We start from the raw sequence: 8,471 nt of genomic DNA, 5'->3' as shown, positions 1-8,471 counted from the left end.
GAGCCACCTTACCTGGCTATTCCTCTCTCTGCCCACACAGAAAAATACCCTCCCTTTAGCCCCTCGCTTTCTTGTCTTTTCTCATCTTCACCTCTGGCATAGACTGCGAAGCATTCTGTTCTATGCCACTGGGATATATTCAATCATATCACTGCAGTATATACAGAATAAGATTTTTCACATTTTCAAGACCTCCTTTGTGTTCTTAATAGTCTAAGTAGGTCTTTATCTCTTCCTCTGTAGGTATTCATATTGCCAAATGTCCCTTCTATTTCCTCATGGTATGAGTTATGTCCCAGGAAGGGAATAATATTTGGTACTTTAGCTCATTAGAAGTAGATTTTGCTTGTCATGTTTGTTTTTTTTTTTTTTTTTTTTTGTGGGACCCTCACCCACACCTCACCCTCACCCAGGGATCGAACTGGCGCTGCAGAGGCTGTGGGCAGCCTTGCAACCCAGCGCTCAACCGCTGCGCCACCAGGGAGGCCCTGTTTTTGTTGTTGTTGTTTTTTTAAAGATTTATTTTATTTATGCATCCAAGAACTCTGTAGGCCAGAGGTGTGGGGGGGAGGGTGACAGGATTCACCAGAGACAGAGTAGGAAGCAGAACAGGCAGACTGACTGAAATATACTGCTGAGGGGAGCAGCGGGTGAGACAGGAGAGGTCAGTTGTGCCATGTGGGGTAGTTCCCTGGCAGGCCAGGAATAGGCTGCACTGGCTGCCTGTAGCTTCATAATGCTGAGACTTAACCCCTTGTGCCTTAACAAGCCTCTCCTCAAAAAAACAAAAAAACAATACACATAGAAATCAAAATAACTTCCACGGAAAATTCCAGTCTCAACCAATCTTTGATTTCACACCTACAATTTTGTAAATTTCAGGTTTCTGTTAGATTAACAGCCCTGAGACACATAAGATCCCCCCATTATATTCACTACACAGTAGCTTCTAAAGACCAAAAGGAGAACTGGAATGTTCTAGGAATATTTTCAATAGTGTGGAAAGAAAAAAAAGTTTTCCTGTTAAGTTTTGATTTGTCGAGAAAAATCCTTTTGGGAAATTTCTATCCCCAGAAAATCATGATAAATCTCAGTTATAATTGGAAGGTGAACAACTCTTGTTAAATATCTTATGGAGGGCCTCCCTGGTGGCGCAGGGGGTTAAGTCTCAGCACGATAAAGCTATCCACAGCCACTGCAGCATGAGTACGCTCCCTGGTCGGGAAGCTAACCCACATGGCACAACAGACCTCTCCTATCTCTCCTGTCTCACCTACTGCTCCCTCAGCAGTGTGTTTTAGTCAGTCAGCCTGTTCTGCTCCCCGCTCTGTCTCTGGTGAATCCTTTCACCCTCCCCCTACCTCTGGCCTGTACCCCAGCTCTTGTATGCAAAAATAAATATATCTTTTTTAATAAATAAATTTCTTACAAATTCACTGCTTAATATTCTTTAGTTCTGCACAAGTCAATGCATAATTGAACTCTGAAGAGTTTTTCCAAAATGGTCTTTATCTAGGTTGCCCATATTCAAAGAACTATTCAGTTTCTGGAATTACTTGGAAAAATTCAGAAAACAAAGGTTGCATAAATTTTTGGCACATTCCTTTGACAAGTCAGATAGTGCTGGCTACAAGTTCCAATGTGGCTACCTTTCCAGTTCAACCAGAAATTTGAAGTTCAGGCACTTAATTTTACAATCTACATCAGTTACTATCATAACCACATTTGATTGTTATAAGTAATAGAAAATATCACATCTGTAAAAATTCTTAGTTACTAATGTGAACATAAAAGAATTACTTGATTACTCAACAAGTAGTCTTTGAATTTCACTCATTCAATTTTATACAGCCTCATGTCACTTGGCATATTACACATTCTCATTCCTAAACTGTTTTTTAAATTCCAGTTTTGGACTTTTGTACACTCACAGACAAACTTTGAGCCAAAGCTTGGTAGAGCTGTCTGCCAGTCAACAATTCTATTTTTGCAGTTTCTTCATCTTTGTGTAATTATTTAAATATTTGCTTCCATATCATTCTTATTTCATAAAAAAATGGGAAAATGAAAGTGCAGATTCTAGGGATAAGCTGAGGCTCATAAACTTAATACAATTGAGAAAAATATAGAAATCCGGTAAGTTATTGGTCACACTTTATAAATGTTCTATGGGTCTCTTTCAAAAGTAAAAATTTTGCTAGTGGTCGGTGTAGTGTGGTACACCTAAAGGCTACAATCCTATACCTCTAAATCATATACAGTGTTGTAAACCAATGTTGTATCCATTTTTTAAAAAAGCAAAAGTAAAAATTTAGGTTCAAAAGCAAGAGATATAACCATACTATGGGTAGAGTCTCTTTAACAAACTGTGCTGGGAAAATTGGAAAGCCACATATAAAAGAACAAAGTTGGATCAATCTCAAACTCAAAAAATAAATTCCAAAGGGATTAAGGATTTAGATTCAAAACCTGAGATAGGGCCTCCCCAGTGGCGCAGCGGTTGAGCGCTGGGTTGCGAAGCTGCCTGCGGCCTCTGCGGCGCTGGTTCAATCCCGGCTGCTTCCCGGCCACTGGAGGAGTGTCCCACATGGCGCGCAGACCTCTCCTGCCGCCCGCTGCTCCCCTCAGCAGTATACTTTGGTCCTTCTGCCTGCTCTGCTCCCTGCTCTGGCTCTGGTGAATTCTCTCACCCTCCCGTGCTTCTGACTGTACCCATGCATGTACAAACAAACAAACAAATAAATAAATAAAAAACATGCCTCTATTAAAAAAAAAAAAAAAGAAACTATATTCTTTGCCTTTTATGTATTGTTTCCTAATTGTAATAAAGTTCCTTCCCATTAAAGTCTCATATGTTTTGTGTTGATGCGGCGGATGGCAGAACCTATTTAGAGCAGGCAGGTTTGCAGGGTCTGGGGTGCTCCCTCCCTGCCCTATAACAGAGCTTTTACAAAACATAAAAGAAATGGTGGATGACTATGGGTGCCTTAGAGGTAGGTATAGTGTAGTAACTAACATACATCTGAAGAGGCATGATCCTACACCTCTGAATTATATACAGTGTTGTAAATCAATGTTACCTCAATAAAAAAATTAAAGAATAAAAAAATAAAATATAAGTAATTAATAAGACATACTATTGAATGGAGAAAATATTTATACTTTATACAACCAACAAGGGGTTAATATCCAAGATATGTAAAAGATATATACAATTAAATAATAAAAAAATTAATAAATAGGCAGCAGATCTGAACAGACAATTAACCAAGGAGGAAATCTAGAATGCCAAAAGATACTTGGAAAATTTTTCAACGCTTTTTTTCTTTTTTAAGATTTTTTTGATTTTTTTGCATGGAAGAACTTGGGGTGTAGGCCAGAGGTATGGGTGGTGAGAGAGGATTCACAGAGAGTGGGGAGCAGAAGAGGTGGACTGACTGAAATACTGAGGGGAGCAGTGGCAAAACAGGAGAGGTCTGCTGCACTGCGTGGGTTTGCTCCCTGGCCAGGGATCAAACTCAGGCCCTAGCAGAGATTAAGTGCTAAAACTTAACCCCTATGCCACCAGAGAGGCCCCTCATCATCATTTTTAATAAGAGAAACGCAAGTTAAGGCCACAAGGATATATCATCTCACATCCACAAAATGGCACTTTTTTTAAAAAAGTACTGGTAAGAATGCAGAAAAAGAGGAACTCAATTACACTGTTGGTGAGAATGTAAACTGGTTCAACCATATTGGAAAGTGATCTGGATTTACCTTTAAAAACTAAAAATGGAAATACCATATGATACAGCAATCCCACTCCTGGGCATCTATCCAAAGAACATGAAGCCATCAACTGAAAACACTATACGCTATTTGGTTTATACAATGGTTATTGTAGCACTGTTCACTGAATAGCTAGGAAAGGGAAGAAACCTCAATTTATCGATTGACAGAAGATTGGATCCAGAAGATGAGGTATATCCATACTATGGAATGCTATTCAGTCACAAGGAAAACTAAAATGTTGTCACTTACCACAAAATAGAAGGAACATGAGGGAATTATGTATAGTAAAGCAAGCCTGAGTGGATGATTCAGCTAAGTAACTTATAGAAATCAGCAGACATTTGTAAACAAAGTGAAGTTCCTGAGGTTAAGAGGGAGGAGATAGGGAAGAAGGGTTAAAGGAGATATAAGAGATATATAAGGGATATAAGGAGGGGGAGGAGAAATGTAGCAGAAATGTGAAAGAAAAAAATTATAATCAATGTATGTAAATAAAACTACTGGAAATAATGTGAATTTTTTGGAGAATATGTATATGGAGAAAAACCATATACAAAGTATGCAAGGAAAATAGGAAGAAATGTCTTAAGGGGACTTCCCTGTGGCGCAGCGGTTGCGCGCTGGGTTGTGAAGCTGCCCTCAGCCTCTGCAGTGCCGGTTTGATCCCCGGCTGCAGGGCGAGGGTCCCACATAGTGCGCAGACCTCTCCTGCCACCCGCTGCTCCCCTCAGCAGTGTACTTCATCAGTCTGCATGTTCTGTTCCCCGCTCTGGCTCTGGTGAATTCTCTCACCCTCCCGCGCTTCTGACTGTACCCAGTGCATGTATAAATGTATAAATAAATAAATAAATCTTTAAAAAAAAAAAAAAAGAAATGTCTTAAGGAAAAGTATAAAAGGAAAAAATAAGCACGATGAAATTCATTTATCAGGAGAAATGCTTTTGCCATCTTGAAGCTATTAACTAACACTTTAAGAAAAAATTTAGATGTGGTTCCTGTATATTCCTACAACAGTTGTAACAAAGTACCATAAATATAGAGGCTTAAAACAACAAAAACTTGTTAATGTTGGGAGGCCAGAAATCCAAAAAAAAATTTTAAGTACTGATAAGGGTGTGGGCATGGCCATGTTTCCGCTGGAAGATCAAAGGAAGAATCCTTCCTGGCCTCTTTTCCTAGTTTCTGGGGCTTGCTGGTGATCCTTGCTATTCCTGAGTTTGCAGCTAAATCACCTAGTTTCTACCTCCCCCATCACCTAGACTTCTTTCTGGTCTGACTCCACATTGTCTTTTTATAAGGACATAAGTCATTAGCTTTAGAGCCCACACTAATTCAGTAAGAATTGATTTGAACTAATTATAACTTCAAAGATCCTACTTCCAAATAAGGTCACCTTTTAAGGTTACTGATGGACATAAATTTGGGGGCTATTCAACCCAGTCAAGCTGGGTCCTTGTATCATGGACAAGATTTCATAAAATTCAGTGTTGATTCTTTTTTTTTTTTTTTAGATTTATTTGTTTATGCATATAAGCACTGGGTAGCGTCAGAGGCATGAGAGGGTGAGAGAATTTACCAGAGCCAGAGTGAAGAACAGAACATCAGACACACTGCTGAGGGGAGCAGCAGGCGCGGCAGGAGAGGTCCACGGCACCACGTGGGACCCTCGCTGGCGGTGGCGGCCAGGGATCGAACCGGTGCTGCAGAGGCTGCAGGCAGCTTCGCAGCCCAGAGCTCAACCGCTGTGCCACCAGGGGAGGCCCTCAGTGTTGATTCTAACCAGCTCAGACAACGACAAACATTAAAATTCAACCCTTGACCATAGATCTGAGGCATCCAGAGGGGTTGGGGAGAAGGATGAGATAGAAGTGGGAGGGAGAACAATGGAGTATGGTGGACTACAGGGGCTTTGGTTTGGGAGAGCTATGGTGACCACAACTGAGGGGAGACTCCTATACTGTCAAAATATCAGTAAGTGTGGAAAACAATGGTACTTCAAAAATAAATAAAAATTAGGATTTTTGTTTTTAGGTTTCTAAACCTAAACCTTCTATAGTGTTTTGGCATTTATATAATTCTTTTTTTTAAAGGTTTATTTATCTATGCATATAAGGACTGGGGTACAGGGGAAAGGTGCAGGGGGTGAGAGGATTCACCAGAAACAGAGTGGGAACCGTAACAGGTGGATCCACTGAAAGACATAGCTGAGGGGAGCAGCGGGAGAGACAGGAGAGGTCTGCTGTGCCATGTGGGCAGCTTCCTGGCCGGGGATCGAACTCTTGCTGCAGTGGCTCTGGCTAGCTTCATAGTGCTGCAACTTAACCCCTTGTGCCACCAGGGAGGCCCCTAATTTCAAAACATATTAAATGTTAATATTAAAATTTTAGAAAATTTATTGAGTTTGTTTTATTATTATTTTTCTTCCCTGTACCTCAGGTGCCTGATTATATTAATTTTAAAAGATATTTATTTATGCATACAAGAACTGGGGTACAGGCCAGAGGTGCAAGAGGTGAGAGGATTCACCAGAGACAGAGTGGGGAACAGAACAGTCTGGTGGACTGAAATCCACTGCTGAGGGGAGCAGCAGGTGAGGCAGGAGAGATCAGCTGTGCCACCTGGATACCTCCCTGGCCAGGATCGAAGTTGTGCTGCAGTGGCTGTGGTTAGCTTCATAGTGCTGCGACTTAACCCCCTGTGCCACCAGGGAGGCCCCCCGAAGGCTGAGATTTTTGTTCTCCTCACTATCAGTTTTTTCTCAGTGTTCAAAACAATGTCTTACATAGTCGGCCCTCTTTAATGATTGTTGAATAAATGAATGATCTCTTCTCATTTAGTGTGAGTGGTAACAAATGTTTAAGAAAGTAAAAAACAGGTATTTTGGGGTGTAACAATGGTTTACAACACTGTATATAACTTGGGGCTTTGGATCACACCTCCTCAGATGCATGCCACCCCACCAAACCCACTACCATTGCACCCACAGTTCCTTACCTTAGACCATGGGCTTCCTTCCTCTCCACTTGTTCCCATTACTCTGTAGTTATTTAGGTGTGTCTAATAAAAGTGAGCGAGAGCACCTAAAAAAGAGCAAATTTGGTTGATTTAATAGTTTGAATGAAGACAACCTGAAACAGATTCTGCGTGCTACCATAAACACCCAAGTCCAAAGCACCAATTTGGGGCAGAGTTTCAGCAACTCAGCAACTATGCCATGTTGGATTGCAGGATCATTTGGATCCTTTGTGTATCAACTGAAAAACAATTCATTGAGTGCAGTCCCTTTAATATTTTAAAAATCAAGTAAAAGGATATGGACAAGACTAGACATAAGCGTGAATATTAACTTAAATTTAAACAAGAATAATTTAAATAAAAAATGTGAATATCATTTTAAACTGTTAGTGGTCAGTTTCAAAGCCGAATGCTATTTCTTATGGTACTCTTTCTTCAACTTTGCTTTCTGAAATTACGCACAAACTCGGGGGGTGGTTCATGAGCTACGATGATTTACGTTAAATTACTCAAACACGGCTGCACAGGGCTTCCCTTTGGATGAAATAAAAAGTTATTTTGGGTGTGTGCTTAAAACGCGTTCCTCCACATTCATAACAACCATCTCCCAAATTTTGTTAAAATGCTTCTTATACTCTCAAGATCCTGGTTCTCAGAGCTGGGGGTGGGGCCCAGGAGCCTAGGTTTCAGACCCTACTTTGAGAACTGCTCGACTCAATGCTATTTTCATATCCCACAGCTTTCAAAATAATTAATTTTAGAAATCGAAAGTGGGGAGGGCACACTCGGGTGCTGTCAGAAGGAACGAGAAAGAGCAGCCCACGCTGGTCCACGCTGCCCAACTTTTTCCTCCTCTTGCAGCTTTTTTCCTGCCCCCGGGGAGGGACCCGGGCCATTCCCACCCATCACCCGTCGTCCAACCAGGTCTCCACGTCCCCCCAAAGCCGAACTCCTCTCGGGGGCTGAAAGCGCCGCTCCGCACCTCAGGGCCCGCTCCCCGGGTCACGGGGCCCGGGTTCGCTTCCCGCCACCCGGGCTCCTCCTCCTTGGCGCGCCTCTCGGGTCGGGTCCTCCGGGCGGCGCTCCGCGGAGCAGTTCTTGGCGCCAACCGGGAGGCGGCGCTGTCCGCCCGGCGCGGCCGCCGTGGGCCCGAGGGAGGCGGAGGCGCGGCCGGCGGAGGAAGGGGCGGGCGCGAGGCGCGCGCCCTGCTCTCGCGTGCTCTCGCCCGCTCGCGTGACCGGCCGCTGGGTGCGCGAGGCGCCGGCTGCGGGGCACGGACGGCCGGGCGCGCGCCGCGGCGAGGGGCGTCCGGGGCCGGGTCGGCGGGCCCGGCCGGCGCGAGGCGCGAGGCGCGAGGCGCGGGCGGACGGGCCGCGAGGGTCCCGGGCGGGTCCACGCGCACACGCTCCCGGCGGCGCCGTCGCGAGGCTGCTCTTCCCCGGCCGGACGGAGCGCGGCAGTGTCTCCCCGCCCGGCGCGCTCTCCCCGCGTCTCCCCCGCGGCGGCGGCGGCTCCTCCTCGGCACCGCCAGCCCCAGCGCCGCTCCGGGCGGGCGGCGGCGGCGGGACCCGCGGAGCCGCTTTGTGTGCGCCCGGCGAGGGGCGGCGGCGCAACCACCTGACAGAGGCCGGACCCCGATGCGCCTTCCGCCCGCATGAGGAGGAGGTGAGGCGGCGCGGCTC

General features: G+C 44.6%; 1 protein-coding gene across 2 annotated transcripts in view; it reads left to right on the top strand.

Moving 5' to 3' along the window:
* The first annotated feature begins 7,957 nt into the window (after positions 1 to 7,957).
* PDS5A (PDS5 cohesin associated factor A) overlaps positions 7,958 to 8,471 on the top strand; it is a 113,485-nt gene continuing 112,971 nt past the window's right edge. The window contains exon 1 of one of the 2 annotated variants that reach the window (XM_037530463.2): positions 7,958 to 8,454. The gene's annotated coding sequence lies outside the window, so the exon portion shown is untranslated. The remainder of the gene's footprint in view (positions 8,455 to 8,471) is intronic. The other variant, XM_037530466.2, reaches the window with a different exon arrangement.

This window comes from Talpa occidentalis, unplaced genomic scaffold, assembly GCF_014898055.3.
Source record: "Talpa occidentalis isolate TD23 unplaced genomic scaffold, MPIMG_talOcc4v2.1 talOcc4.6, whole genome shotgun sequence".
In the NCBI taxonomy this organism is placed as follows: domain Eukaryota; kingdom Metazoa; phylum Chordata; class Mammalia; order Eulipotyphla; family Talpidae; genus Talpa; species Talpa occidentalis.
The sequence above is the reverse complement of the archived record's forward strand: the minus strand, read 5'-3'. Positions and strand labels throughout refer to the sequence as shown.